The 13,318-nt window shown below is 38.5% G+C and overlaps 1 long non-coding RNA gene across 1 annotated transcript in view; it reads left to right on the plus strand.

The window, feature by feature from the left end:
• The first annotated feature begins 1,928 nt into the window (after positions 1 to 1,928).
• Positions 1,929 to 13,318, plus strand: part of LOC113953348 — a 34,959-nt gene continuing 23,569 nt past the window's right edge. Inside the window, exons 1-4 of the long non-coding RNA XR_003529850.1 lie at positions 1,929 to 1,976; positions 2,372 to 2,527; positions 4,401 to 4,518; positions 11,522 to 11,658. This is a non-coding gene — a long non-coding RNA (uncharacterized LOC113953348). The remainder of the gene's footprint in view (positions 1,977 to 2,371; positions 2,528 to 4,400; positions 4,519 to 11,521; positions 11,659 to 13,318) is intronic.

Here is a 13,318-nt window from a genome sequence, read left to right on the forward strand (position 1 = left end):
GATGGCACGTGGTGTCCTTTGTGTTGTGCTTCTGTTTCTAATATGTCTTTACTCTAATTGATCTTGTGGTTTATTGCTTTACAACTTTTCTTAACTCCCTTGAAGCAAGGAAGCCCTGCAGAGAGACCTCAACAAATGAGAGGGCTGGGCAATCACCAGCCATATGAAGTTCAACAAGGCGAAGTGCCGGATTCTGCACCTGGGATGAGGCAATCCTGGATGTACAGACAGACTGGGGAATGAGATGTTGGAAAGCAGTGCCATGGGAAGGGACCTGGGGGTCTTGGTTGATGGCAAATTAAATGTGAGTTAGCAGTGCCCTGACAGCCAGGAGGGTCAACCTGTCCTGGGGGGGCATCAGGCAAAGCATCTCCAGCCGGTCGAGGGAGGGGATTGTCCTGCTCTACTCTGAGCTGATGTGGCCTCACCTTGACTATTGTGTGCAGTTTTGGGCACCACAATATAGGAAAGATATTAAACTGTTAGAGAGTGTCCAAAGGAGGACCACAAAGACAGTTGAAGAGTCTAGAGGGGAAGCCATATGAGGAGTGTCTGAGGTCACTTGGTCTGTTCAGCCTGGAGAAGAGAAGACAAGGAGAGATTCATTGCGGTTACAGCTTCCTCGTGAGGGGAAGAGGAGGGGCAGGCACTGATCTCTGTGGTGATTAGTGACAGGACCCAAGGGAATAGCCTGAAGTTGTGCCAGGGGAGGTTTAAGTTGGATATTAGAAAAAGGTTCTTCCCCCAGAGGGTGGTTGAGAACTGTAACAGGCTCCACAGGGAAGTGGTCACAGCACCAAGCCTGAGAGAGTTCAAAAAGTGTTTGGATGATACTCTCAGGCACATGGTGTGACTCTTGGGCATGGTCCTGTGCAGGACTAAGGGTTGGCCTCAGTGATCCTTGTAGGTCCCTTCTAACTCAGCATATTCTGTGATTTTGTGACTATTTTATAAGATATTAGGTTTTGTTTTCTACAAAATTTAAATATATCAAGCATGTTGGTTCTTCTTGTCACTCTGAATTTTTAAAATTGGCACCATGTAATTTCTCTTTGCTTTGGATAAGGCTGTTACAGTGATGCTATTATCTCTGCCCTCCTGAGCCTCCATGGCTTTGCAGAGACAACAGATCAAATGCTCATGTCCCACGATTTTTCCTGGGACCACAGAACCAGTGATTCTTCAGACACTATAAACTTTCCTAATTGTAAAATTCTCAACCTGAAAAAATACAATCATTCATGTGCTATGTGAATTCAAAATTCATTTGTACAGTATTCACTACATTCTGTGTTCTTTTAAAGAGAAAATAACCCTAAGAAGCATACAGACAAAATTTAAAGAGAAGAAACCAACCCTTCCCTACTGACAAGCTAATTTATAGCATTTTAAAAATTACAGAATGGAGTAAAATTATTTTATTGCTTTCTTTCGTCATTATGCCACAGTACTAATTATGTTCTTGGTATTCTAAAGTCTATAATAGTATTTCCTGTTGCTGAGTTTCTATTTCCTTATTAAATTAATTTTTTGAACAGTGCTTTATGCTTCTAGTAAGGACCTGGTAGCAGACTATCATCTTACAATGACACCAGTGGGTAGGTTTTTATCTACTGTGAAGATAGAAATGATGGAACAATGATTGCATAAAATAGAAACAGTAGAAAAATTATTAATATTTTCCAGGATGATCAGCATATGCTGCCACAGAATGAATACGAAATCATCACATTTTAATATGGAAAACCAATGAAGTCTAGAGCATAAATAATACAAGTTATGCAAACGTATCTCTGCATGCATATAAGAGACTGGTGTATGGAAGGCACTACATTCTGAAGGATACTTGCTTTGCTGCAATCACTGCTTCGCATAGACTTCAGTGAGAGTGACCTTTTATTTCAGACACTATTCCCAGATGGCTTCAGAAAGACCTAAGGAATTTCAACCAAGGAACGAGCACTTCTCTGATAAAGGTAGACCCACTGCCACAGCTCTGATAAGCTCAGGGCTTAACATGGAACAAAGGGTCATTGCTGTCTAGTCTGGGAAGTGTTAGCAAACTGCATGCAAACATAGGTAAACTTAAAAATAACAACCAGTTTCAAGGTGCTTCCTGATCACTGCTAGAAAGAGATGTATGAAATATGACTCTGTTCTTGTTAAGTGTATAATAAAGTTATTGAGACAGAGAATACATAATCGAAGGATTAACCTCCAAGGAGAAACAGTCCCTCATGGGAATCAAGCTTGCACTACTAAAGGGAGTGCCTTATGGCAATTTAGTCCACGGTCCAATTGCAATAATACTTCAAAAAATGTTTTAATGTAGTCCTTGAAGTAATGTTGTACCTTTTCCCATGGCTTCTAGGAGGCTTTTGGCAGCTGGGGATTTCTGCACAGAAGCCATCTCTGAGACACCCCTATGACTGGAGCTGCAAAAGGTGATGGCAAAAGGTTTGGCACTGCACTGGCTGTAATGCTTCTGGGGATGTGCTGGAGGGAAGTCCTTGGCCAGGGAGAAGTGGTGAGTTAGTGCAGCCTCTTTTCCTCCATTTGAGCAAAGCTAGGGACCAGGGCCAGACGCTAACAAATGCTGAGCCCATAGGAAATTTCAGTGTTAACATTATTACAGAACACATTAACGCCTGAATGAGGTCTCCAAACATAGGATGTCTGTCCTTAGTACAGTTGCCTGGCAAAATTTAGTGGTGTGGGTTCCAACCATACTTCCAGCAATTGGCCATAGGCTTGTTTGGAGACGCTGTCAGACATGACTGGAATCTTTATGTTCTTCTCCATATTTTTCTCTCCATTCACTGATTACAGGTCCAATTCTGATAAAACCATTGGAAATCACACCCAAATATTTGGCAATGGAAACTTAGCCTGTTCATTTGAAGCCAATGTAGCATTTTTCCAACACCTTTCAATTAAGTATAATAGGAAATTGTTTATGTTTTTAATAAGTTGATGGTAGACAGTTTTATTTTTAAGAAAAAAATACATTTTTTTCTTTTTTTCCCTCACTAAGGTACAAGATTTCTGGTATTGACTGAAACAATGCATAAGTGAGGCAGATCATGGCAAGCTTTTGTTTGAAGAGCTTTGTCACTGTCTTTCCTGTCCTAATCACTACCCTATTTAAACATTCAACCTCGTCTGCATGAAACCACTAAGTTAGACAAATTATTGCAGTGATTTTGTCATACAAGCAAGTGCTTTAGGCAAATTTAGATCATCAGAATAATTTCTCATTTCCCCCACATTTATAAAGATATTTTGTATCTGACTTTGTCTTGTTGAGAATTATTTTAAGATGGGCTTTGTAATAGAAAAGGAGATCTGTCATCAAACCAGTCATTTCTCTGGCACACTGCACTGCAAGTAATGTAATTGCTTAAATAAAAATGGTGCAGCTTTAACATCTAATCACTCATTTCTTTGCCTTTCATTCTAATAATGTAAGACATAATGAACTCGTGGTAGATATAGTAATACCCCATAAGTATTTCTATAGGATTTATGTTGTCATTTAATATTATTTCAAAGGACAAAACGTAATTCTTGCCATTTTGCTCTGTTACTCATTTTGTGATTTTTATGTTCTCCCACTATCACTGAAAAGAAATGATCAAATTTACCATTTTAACAAGCATTTGCTAGTTGTGCCTACGTACAATTCATTTCAATGACTAGTGAAATCAATCAAATAATGGGGCTTAGTCTCCTTTCCCTGAATAATGACTTCAAGGAAGATCCACCTCCCTCTCAGGGAAAGAATGGATAGCTGGGAATGCTCAGGGGAATAAAAGGGTTTAAAGCACCACACATAAAAGGCTGAGTAGAGGAGCCTTTGAAAATAAATGCAGGCTTCAACAAAGGATGAGAAAGAAAAGGGTACAGAGGGAGCGGCTTGGTGTAGATATGGATGGCGCATATAGAAGAGGTTACTGAGGCAGTGCATAATACCCCAGTCGAAGGGCAAATGGGCTGTAGGTGAGGGGTTGTGGGCTGAGGAAAATGCATTTTGATGAGGAGCACAGGATGTGCAGAGGCTGGTTGTGGCTAACAGGGTAATGAAGAGACCTGAAAAGGAAGCCAGTCTGGAAAATTAAATGAATTATCTCAAAATGAAGTGTTTGTATTTCCACTAGTATACAGTGACCTATTCTTCACAATCAAAAAATTATAGTGAGAAAAAGAGAGATGGGGCCCATATTAATATTTTTTAAATGACAGGAATTATAACAATTCTTTTCCGTTTTTCTCATATCTCATCTTTAGACTTAACTGAAAATAAAAGGCACCTGATTTCTCATCAATCCAGAGTGGTGAAAAAAAATCATAATATTGCCTCACAGTTACAAAGAATCCAGACAGAAAGTGTGTATTTGTAGTGAAGTAACACTGGAAGATTCTCTCGGAGGAGGACTGAAGAGGCTGTAGCATTTCTAGTGAGTGTTTACATCCACTTCTCCAGACAACAAGCAAACACAGAAATGATCAAAGGAGTTGGTAGGTAACCTGCTGGCTGCTGTCTCCTTAGGTTAGCATCCTTTGAGTTCAAAAGATTGAAAACTGCCTATAATTATTTTAAGCCATTTTCTCAGGTTTTGTTATCAGTAAGCTGTTGATACGTTAAGCATGTAATTAAAAAGGAATTGAGCAGGACTTCAGTGAAGTAGCAGATTTGAGCTGTTGTAGCTGAAAGACAGATTTGATGTAACATGGTGTCATGGTTTAATCCTGGCTAGCAAGGAAATACTATGCAGCTCCTCGCTCTCTGCCCCACCAGTGGGACTGGGGAGAGAATCAGGACAAAAGCTTGAAAACCTGTGGGCTGAGATAAAGACAGTCTAATAGGGAAAGCAAAAGCTGCACACATAGTCAAAGCAAAGCAAGGAATAAATTCTCTGCTTTCTATGGCCAGGCAGGTGTTCAGCCACCTCCAGGAGACCAGGGCTCCATTGCATGTTAACTGTACTTGGGAAGACAAACTCCACCACTCCAAACATTTCCCTGCTTCCTCCTTCTTCCTCCCACTCTATATACTGAGCATGATGTCATTTGGTATGGAATATCCCTTTGGTCAGTTTGGGTCACCTGTCCCGGCTGTGTCTCCTCCCGACTTCCTTGCCAGCGTGGCTGTGAGAAAAACAGAAAAGGCCTTGAGTCTGTGTAAGTGCTGCTCACCAATAACAAAAACATCTCTATCTTATCAACTCTGTGTTCAGCACAAATCCAAAGCACAGCCCCATACTAGCCATTGTGAAAAAAATTAACTCTACCCCAGACAAAACCAGCACACATATTAAACATTTTTGATTTTGTTAGAGGTAAAAACTTTGTGGAGATATGCTAAAAGATCCTCACTGCCTGACAAAATTCCAATAATGTATGTTCAGGCACCTCCAATTACTGAAGCAGCAGTTGAGTCACAAGACTTACTCATGGATATTTGGCTTTACTCTCCACCCGAGATTACCCAATGGACTAGAGCAGCCAAGGGGCTGACCCAGTACTGTAATGGCAATGTTTTAAGCTCTGTTTTTCTAGGAATGTTTGCAGTGCTCTGGGAAGATCTTATTTGAGCAGTTTGATGTCACTGAAGAGCATAAAAATGCAACTGTCCCTCCATAATCCTTTGTTGAGGCTCAAATTCTGCAGTGTTTTTTGAATATGGAATACAAATTTTAAAATAAGTGTTAATATTGGCACTATGTTGACCGTGACAGATAGACAGGATAACCAGTGGTGGGCACAAGACTTTTGGATTATGAAGGGCATCATCAAGGCCCTCTTCTGTGAGTTGGTGCCATACCTTCACCATCCTCATGTGAGATTTCAGAACCCATAGCTGTGTCCAAATAAATGATTGCCATCTTTTAGAATCTTGCAACCTCCGACCATTACTCCTTGGTCACTAATTCCTTTGAGGTGATCAGGTACACCATGGGCAAAGAGGTTATGGAGATTTTGTCTTCAATAGTGCTGTGGGTGACACCTAAGAGGGTCTCCAAGTCTTCCTAAATTGACAAGAATCATATTCTCCTTCTGCTTCCAGCCTACTACAGATACAACTACATACATTGTAAGGCTTTGCTCAACCTCTGAGATTACCACTGTGTTATCTTGCTCCTTGAGAAATTCCTCTTTCTCTCATGGTACAGGTTTGTGGGAAACGTCATATCTTCAGGGTGCAGACTGCAGCTACCTGAGTTTTTTGGCAGGAGTTAAGAGGGAGCTTCCAGAGGAGACAGAAGTGTGGGGGTAAAGTAACACAAAAAGGACAGGTTCAGCAACAGAAGGCAGGAGAAATGAGAAGGGAAATGTTTCAGATCTGAAATCTGGATGAATGAGGATAAAGCAGCAGGATAGACACTGCTAAAGCAGTTGAGGATGGGCAGCTGGCAGCAAATAGGAAGATAAATGCAGTACCTGACCATGCAACCTCCTTCAGGGTTCGAGGCTACTCTTCAGAAAATACATGTACCTTAGTTATGTACTGGAGGTCCTTGTGATGCAAAGTTCACACAAGGATTTAGAACTAACTACTAATTACTCCACTGAGTGTTGAAATGCTGTGGAGCAAAGCTCCTGGTCTGGTTTCACTCAAGAAGAATCTGCTTTGTGCCCACCAACACCACTCTGAGAAATCAGCTAACATATGACAAATGGGGACAGTCTGAGTATTTGCTTCAAAACTACTCTATTGCTATGAACCAAATTGCTAAGATAGAATGGCTGTGACTTAAAAGTACCTGAATATGTCTGTTCATGGCCATGATCAAGAATTACTACTATTATTTTTTCCTTAAGAGTTCTACTTAAGGTTGTATGATTAAAAAGAAATAATATGATTACTGCTTACTGTTTCTGGCTTTCTGCAAAATGTTGAAAAACGAAAAAGAACATTTTGTAAACAGAACAGCTTTACAATAACACAAAGAACTGCATTCATACTTTGCTTTTCTGCCACGTTGTAAATATTTCAAACCCAAAGAAGTTTGTGTAGTAGCTGACAAATGTATTGTTTTTGCAAGTATAAATCTTTGAACAATGTCATCTGCATTTTTAAAAAAAAGATGAAGTAAATTAAAAGATCTGCAGTCCTCAGAAAGAGAGGAAATAGTAGCCATCTTTGAAACTTGATTTCTATATTTGCACCACAATAGTGAATTATTTGCATATTCATTAACTAAAGGTTAACTTTTGTTGATTTCCTAAACCCTAAAGAATAGAGTCTGAGTCTTCAATTTTGCAGGTGTCTGAAGCTCTGCAGAACTGACACTGATAAGCTCTATCATCTTGAAAACAAGCTATTTTGTAGCTTTCATGTAAGTAATTTTCTTTCATGTTCTAGTTTTGCTAAGTTTAGCTGTGGTTGAGTATTTCAAACCATGACCACGTGGGTAGTTATGGTTAGAAAAACCTTCTCCGCCTTTGCTTTCCACCTGTGTCCCGTGCACCAGCTGTGATCTGGAAGCTGTGGGGCTGGTTTAGACAAGGGGAGAGGGGTTTTCAGCAGCCTTGGAGATCCACACATGTGCCTCTCTAGCTCCCAAACTGGCCTGAATCCCAGCATCCCTCAGCACACACAGTTCATTTTGTTTCTGTTGGGTCCCTACCCATGTAGCTGTGCCTTTTCTTAATAAAACTCCATCTTCATGAAGGCTTCAGACATCTTCTACAGTAGATCATCTCCTTTTACTTATCATGCATGCTACTATTACTCAGGAAGTAGAAATAAGCAGGGCAGACTTGGTTTAATACGTAATGCAGCTTTCAGGAACCCCCAGAATATAGCAATGTCATCCTCTGTTGACAATAATCATGAAGTCAGTCTTTAAATGTTGGATTTGAATTGCCTGGTGATGATTGCACCTGTTTGTTATCTCATTCATGGAAAGTAGAGATCAGAAAGATGCATTAACATCTTTTGCTCCCTCAGTGCAGAACCATTCTATTTGATTTTTTTCCTTAGCCTAGCTTATCAAAAAGTTCATAAAATGGCGCCAGCCAGGAGAGTTCACTGTTAATGAATATTCTTTGATGCAACATTTCACTACATTTTTATGAGTGAATCTACAACATTTTTCCTAGTGAAGATAGATTATAAAATTGTATTTGGCAAAAGGGATTTTCCTATAACTTTTTCCTTTTATGGATGATGGTTCTCTGCACCTTTTTCTGAGACCTCAGAGTTGAACAAGGCAAACCAGTAAACATAACTAGAGATCTGGACTGCAGAGCAATGTCCTCACAATAAGAAACTGATAGGGACTGTGGCAGGAAGATGAGAGATGTTTTGGGGAACTTTTGAACCTCAGCTATGTTTATCATACAAGCTGTCACCAATGGGGCCATACTGTGAAGAAGTGCAGTCCCTGAGCTGGGCTAGTGGAGAACTTAGATGTTATTCCACCCAAACAGCAAAACTTCAGAAAGTGTGTCTATCACTCCACTATTTTATTGAACTAAAGTCTTGGTCCTTCTGCTTCTCTCAGCAGAGAGAATTTTTCCTTTATGTGGAAAATGGGAGCCAAGAACAATTCTTGTACCTAGGAAAGGGCTGGAGACAGAGGCTTATTGAATTGCAGTGTTAGATGAGGAATGGCAAAAAGAAGATCCTGATTGGTAGAGTTTGTCACTTCTCTTCCTCTATAAGTCAATGCCTTTCTCTGTTCATGCTTCAGTGATTCTCTCTCCCATTAGGCTCAAATTCTGCATCTCAGCAGCCAGGAGGTATGGGTAATAAATCCTGAATGCAGACAAGGAGTACTTAAGATCAGGAATCTCAGCCCACAGGATGAACCAAGAAGCTGGAGACGGCAGCTGAAGTTTGCCAAGATTCAGAGGAGCACAACAGCATGCCAGACCCTTGCTGGATTTGAGTGTATCAGCCTGGTAATTGTCCAGTAAGGCGGCCCAAACTGCAGTGCTTGTTTTTTGGTACAGTATCAGGATTAAAGTGTTTTTATTATACAGCGCATCTCAAAACCTGGCCAGTTTTCCAAGCTAATGTAGGGTAAGGCCTTGAAGACAAATAACATTGTATTCATATAGTGCATTTCTTTTTACCAGCAAACATGAAAAAAAGCACATTGATTCCAGATTACAATGTCAGAGATACATGAAGAACATCTGTCACTATGACAGAATCATAAATCATTGTGCTGAAATCCTGACATGCCTTTTTTCATTGGCAAAGTAATTTTTTAAAGTGGGATATAATTAAGTTGCTTAGCGCCACACATTATCTATTTTAAACCTGTTATTTTTCTCATGTGAAAAATGTCAGATGAAGCACACCAGTTTTGTTTTGTTTTTTAAATGAAGCTAGTAAAAAAAATTGACTACTATATACTGCAGCAATTCAGGGTGCTGATAAGAATTGTCCCATGTGAAGACACTATAAGGAAAATAAACCTGTGAGTAAATGAAACAGTGCTGTAGGTGTACCAGTAAACCATCCTGATGTGAAAGACAGATAAGTAGTAAGAGACCAATATAGCTGCATCAGGAATTCTCTAGTGACTTGAATATTGAAAAGGAAATTCTACAAAGAATGAAAGCAAGGGCACAGAAGTGAGATGAGTAATAAAGCAGTGGCACAAACATCTAGGGATAAAACTAGGAAGAATCAGTCACAAAATTAGTTACAACTTTCCTGGAGTAAAAAACAGAAGAGGTTCTATAAATATCGAGAAATTAGAGGAAGAGAAGTGTAGAGGGACAAATAGTAGACACACTGAGCAAAGTGAAATGTTTTATTATTTATTTTGCCATGTTCTTTACATGCACATAAACATTAATGACAGGTACCTAACAATACCATTTTTTAACAGGGAAAAGACAGATGCTAGAATAGGGGGAAAAAAAAACCAAGTAAAAGAATGTTTGACTAAGTTATACATACGCAAGTTGCTAGGGCTTGCTGAAATTCACTTAATACCTACTGGGCTCTTGACTTATCTCTGAGAGGTCCTGCAAGAGTGGTTAAGTCACTAGGGCCTACAGCAACTATGTAGCCTAAGATGGAAATACAGTCAGCATCATACTTCCAATGTCTGGTAATGATCAGACATCTGATACTACAAAATACATTTTGAAAATTATTTTAAACCAAGCACCTGGTTGGTTTAAAGGCTTTCTCTTCTTTAATTCTTACCATCATGGAAAATGGTTTTAAAAAAGGAAAGGAAAAGAAAAATTTGGTAAGGTTTCTTAAATGTGACATTAACAGCAGGCACTGATTTTGACACTATTAAGAAGTGGTTGGCTGCAGCCCTGGTTTGCAGGATTATAACCATTTCTGCTTTTAAAAATGGGAAATGAAGAAACCTAGGGAATTACAGAGTACTCAGCCTAAGTTCAATACTGAGAAAGATAATGAGACAAATTCTTGAGAAGTAAATTGATACACACCATGAGAATAAGGTGATAAGAAGCATCCAACATGAATTTGTCAAACTAATCTAATTTCCTTCTCGAATAAGGCAACTGGTCCAATAGATAAGGAAAAGCAGTAGAAATGACCGTTATGTTGACCCAAGAAAGGCTTTTGACACCGTCCTGTGTGCACATAAATGAACTGGGGAAAGCTGTTCTATTTAAAATCACATTCTAATTCAATCCACTGTTAAAAGTAAACCTCACACCTGGTTGTGGGTAGCTGCACTAGGGGGACGTTGAAGGCGTCTTGCACAGCTCCTAAGGATAGGCTTCTGTTCAATGTTTCAATAGAAGCTTAGATGGTAGAATTAGAAATAATTATATACTTATAAGCCTGGTAGGTGGCACCATGTAAAGATTTGCAAAATGTGCTCAAGGACAGAATTACTATTCAAAAATATCTTGAGAGGTTCTGAAGTCCAACATTAAAAATTTGAATAAAGACAATCGCACAGGACTACATTTGGGAGGGTGAAATCAGAAGCATAACCACAGAATGGCACAGCAGATAAAGATCTAATGATTAATGAGGGCCACGAATGAGTCAACAGTTTGACGCTGTTGAGGAAAAGAGATAAATGTAATCCTAGATTCTCTTGAATTGTCTGCTTGAAACAGTATATGAACAGTATATGTAAGACGACATAATTAGCATGCTCTTCTTGGCACTGGTAAGGCCTCAGCTAAAATAGTGTTTTACTCTGAGGCACCATAGTTAAAGAAATATGTAGATCAGCTGGAAGCAATCCAGAGATCAACTAGGATGAAATTTGGAAAATTGGATCCATGAAGCATGGTTGAGATTTTTAGTTTTGTTTTAATCTAAAAAAAAAAAAAAGGTTATATGGGGTTCAACAGTCTTTGAGTACATAAAAGGCTAATATAAAGAGAGTAGTTCAATGTTTTTTCATGCCTACTAATGATATAGGCAGAATGTGAAGGAAACCTTTTTTTAGGTGTACTATAATAGGTATTACAGTAACATGTTCTAACTAGAAGAAAAGATTATTGCTGAATATATTACCCAAAAAGGTTGTATAATCTCTGTCATTATTGTTTTTAGATACATATCTGAGGGACTGCCATCCACAATTATCAAGACAACTATGTGCTTTCTTCAAGGTTAGGAGATGGACCAGATGAATATATTAGGTGGCTGAAATCCCTGAAGCTGTGACGAAGTGTACAAGTTATTACAAGGTAATCCATAACAGATCTTCACTAAGAAAGCATTTGAAAATACCATGTGTGGTTCTGGGCACATTAATTTGCTGTTATGGAATATTGCACAGGTTGTTCTCTGGTCTTTTTAAAAACAAAACAAAAACCCAAAACAAAACACCTTTGTTTCCTTTGATTTTGTGTTGTGGGATTTTTGTTTCGTTTTTATTTTACCTCAGGAAGGTTAGGTACAGCTTTGATTAAAAATATTGAGGAATAGCAGACTACATAACCCCTTGAGATTTCACCGAAGTCTACATTTCTATGATTCATCTGCAGTATTTTTTCTGACCTGTTGAAGGGCTTTGCAAGCAGAAGTTAATTATTAAACTAGTTCTTTTCCCAGGGCAGTAATGACCTAATAATTTATGATAGTGCTCAAATGAGGAATTAAACAAACATATCCAGAACAAACACAGATCAAATAATCTTTGCCAATGGAAAAGTACAAAATCTTGTTTTCAGGCCAGTGAGTGTGCAAAGCAACAGCACAGATACAGACCTCAGCAAAACGAACAAGTCAGGATTTCTCAATCTGTGAGAAATTCTGTATTTTAATAATTATTTTAATTCAAAATTTTAGAATGTTTTTCTAATTTGGAAAATTTTAAAAATGGGAATGAGAAAAAATGAGATTATTTTAGAAAAGCTGGAAAGTTTTGAGGACTTGAATTACAACTGAACATTTCAACATTCAAAACCCAAAATATTGCAGTCATGTTGTACCTTATTTATATGTCTTAAGTAGGGGAGCACAGAACTCTATTATACACAAGAAAATGCCAACAAAAATTACTGTGCAAATAAAGCAGCATTCTGCAAAATTATAATTTTTGTCTTAGCTCAAAATAAATCTCTTTAGAATCATACTCCCAAGGGAAAACTGAGCAAAACTATTTATTTTTCCAATTTACTTTTTTTTTATTATTTAAAACTAGGTTTTTCAGAAAATAAGCTCTTTGTTAGAAATTCAAAACCATATAAAACTTTTGACAAATTCTAGTCACTACTCAATATAAAAATAACTGGCTCAAAATGTTTTCTAGAGAAATCTGTGCTCATCACAGTTGACTGTGGTGTTGATCCAAATATGACTGTAAACACTGGAAGTTTTTGCATTCACCATTGTTATTTTAGTCTAGTAAAAGATAAGACTCAAAGATAGGGTCATGATAAGATTATAACTTTGCAGAAGTGCAGAAATTTTAGGTTTGATGTTAATTGATAAGCCATACTTCAGTGAATATCCACTGGTCCTTTTGTTCTTTTAAAAATATGCATATTTAGACACCAGCATAATGATTTCATACTGCACGAGAACTTTCTCTCTTGTAAGCAAACACTGGAGCTTGTGAATTTTGCTGTGCAAATGGGTAAATATTGACCTAATGAATCTGGCTAGCTTCAGGTATACCGTTACACACCCCAACCCTTGGATGAACAGCAGTAAAAAACCTGCAGAATTTCAAAGATGCCAGGACAAATCTATCAGGTGTCAAGGACAGCCTTAATACCGAAGCCTAGAGGGACAATCAGGCAATGGGAGTTGGAATAGATGGTCTTTAAAAGTCTCTTCCAATCCAAGCTCTTCTATGATTCTATGACCCATGAGAAGAAAACTAGGCTCGGCTGACCTTGC

Source organism: Corapipo altera, unplaced genomic scaffold (genome assembly GCF_003945725.1).
Source record: "Corapipo altera isolate COAL_440 unplaced genomic scaffold, ASM394572v1 1, whole genome shotgun sequence".
Taxonomy (NCBI): Eukaryota; Metazoa; Chordata; class Aves; order Passeriformes; family Pipridae; genus Corapipo; species Corapipo altera.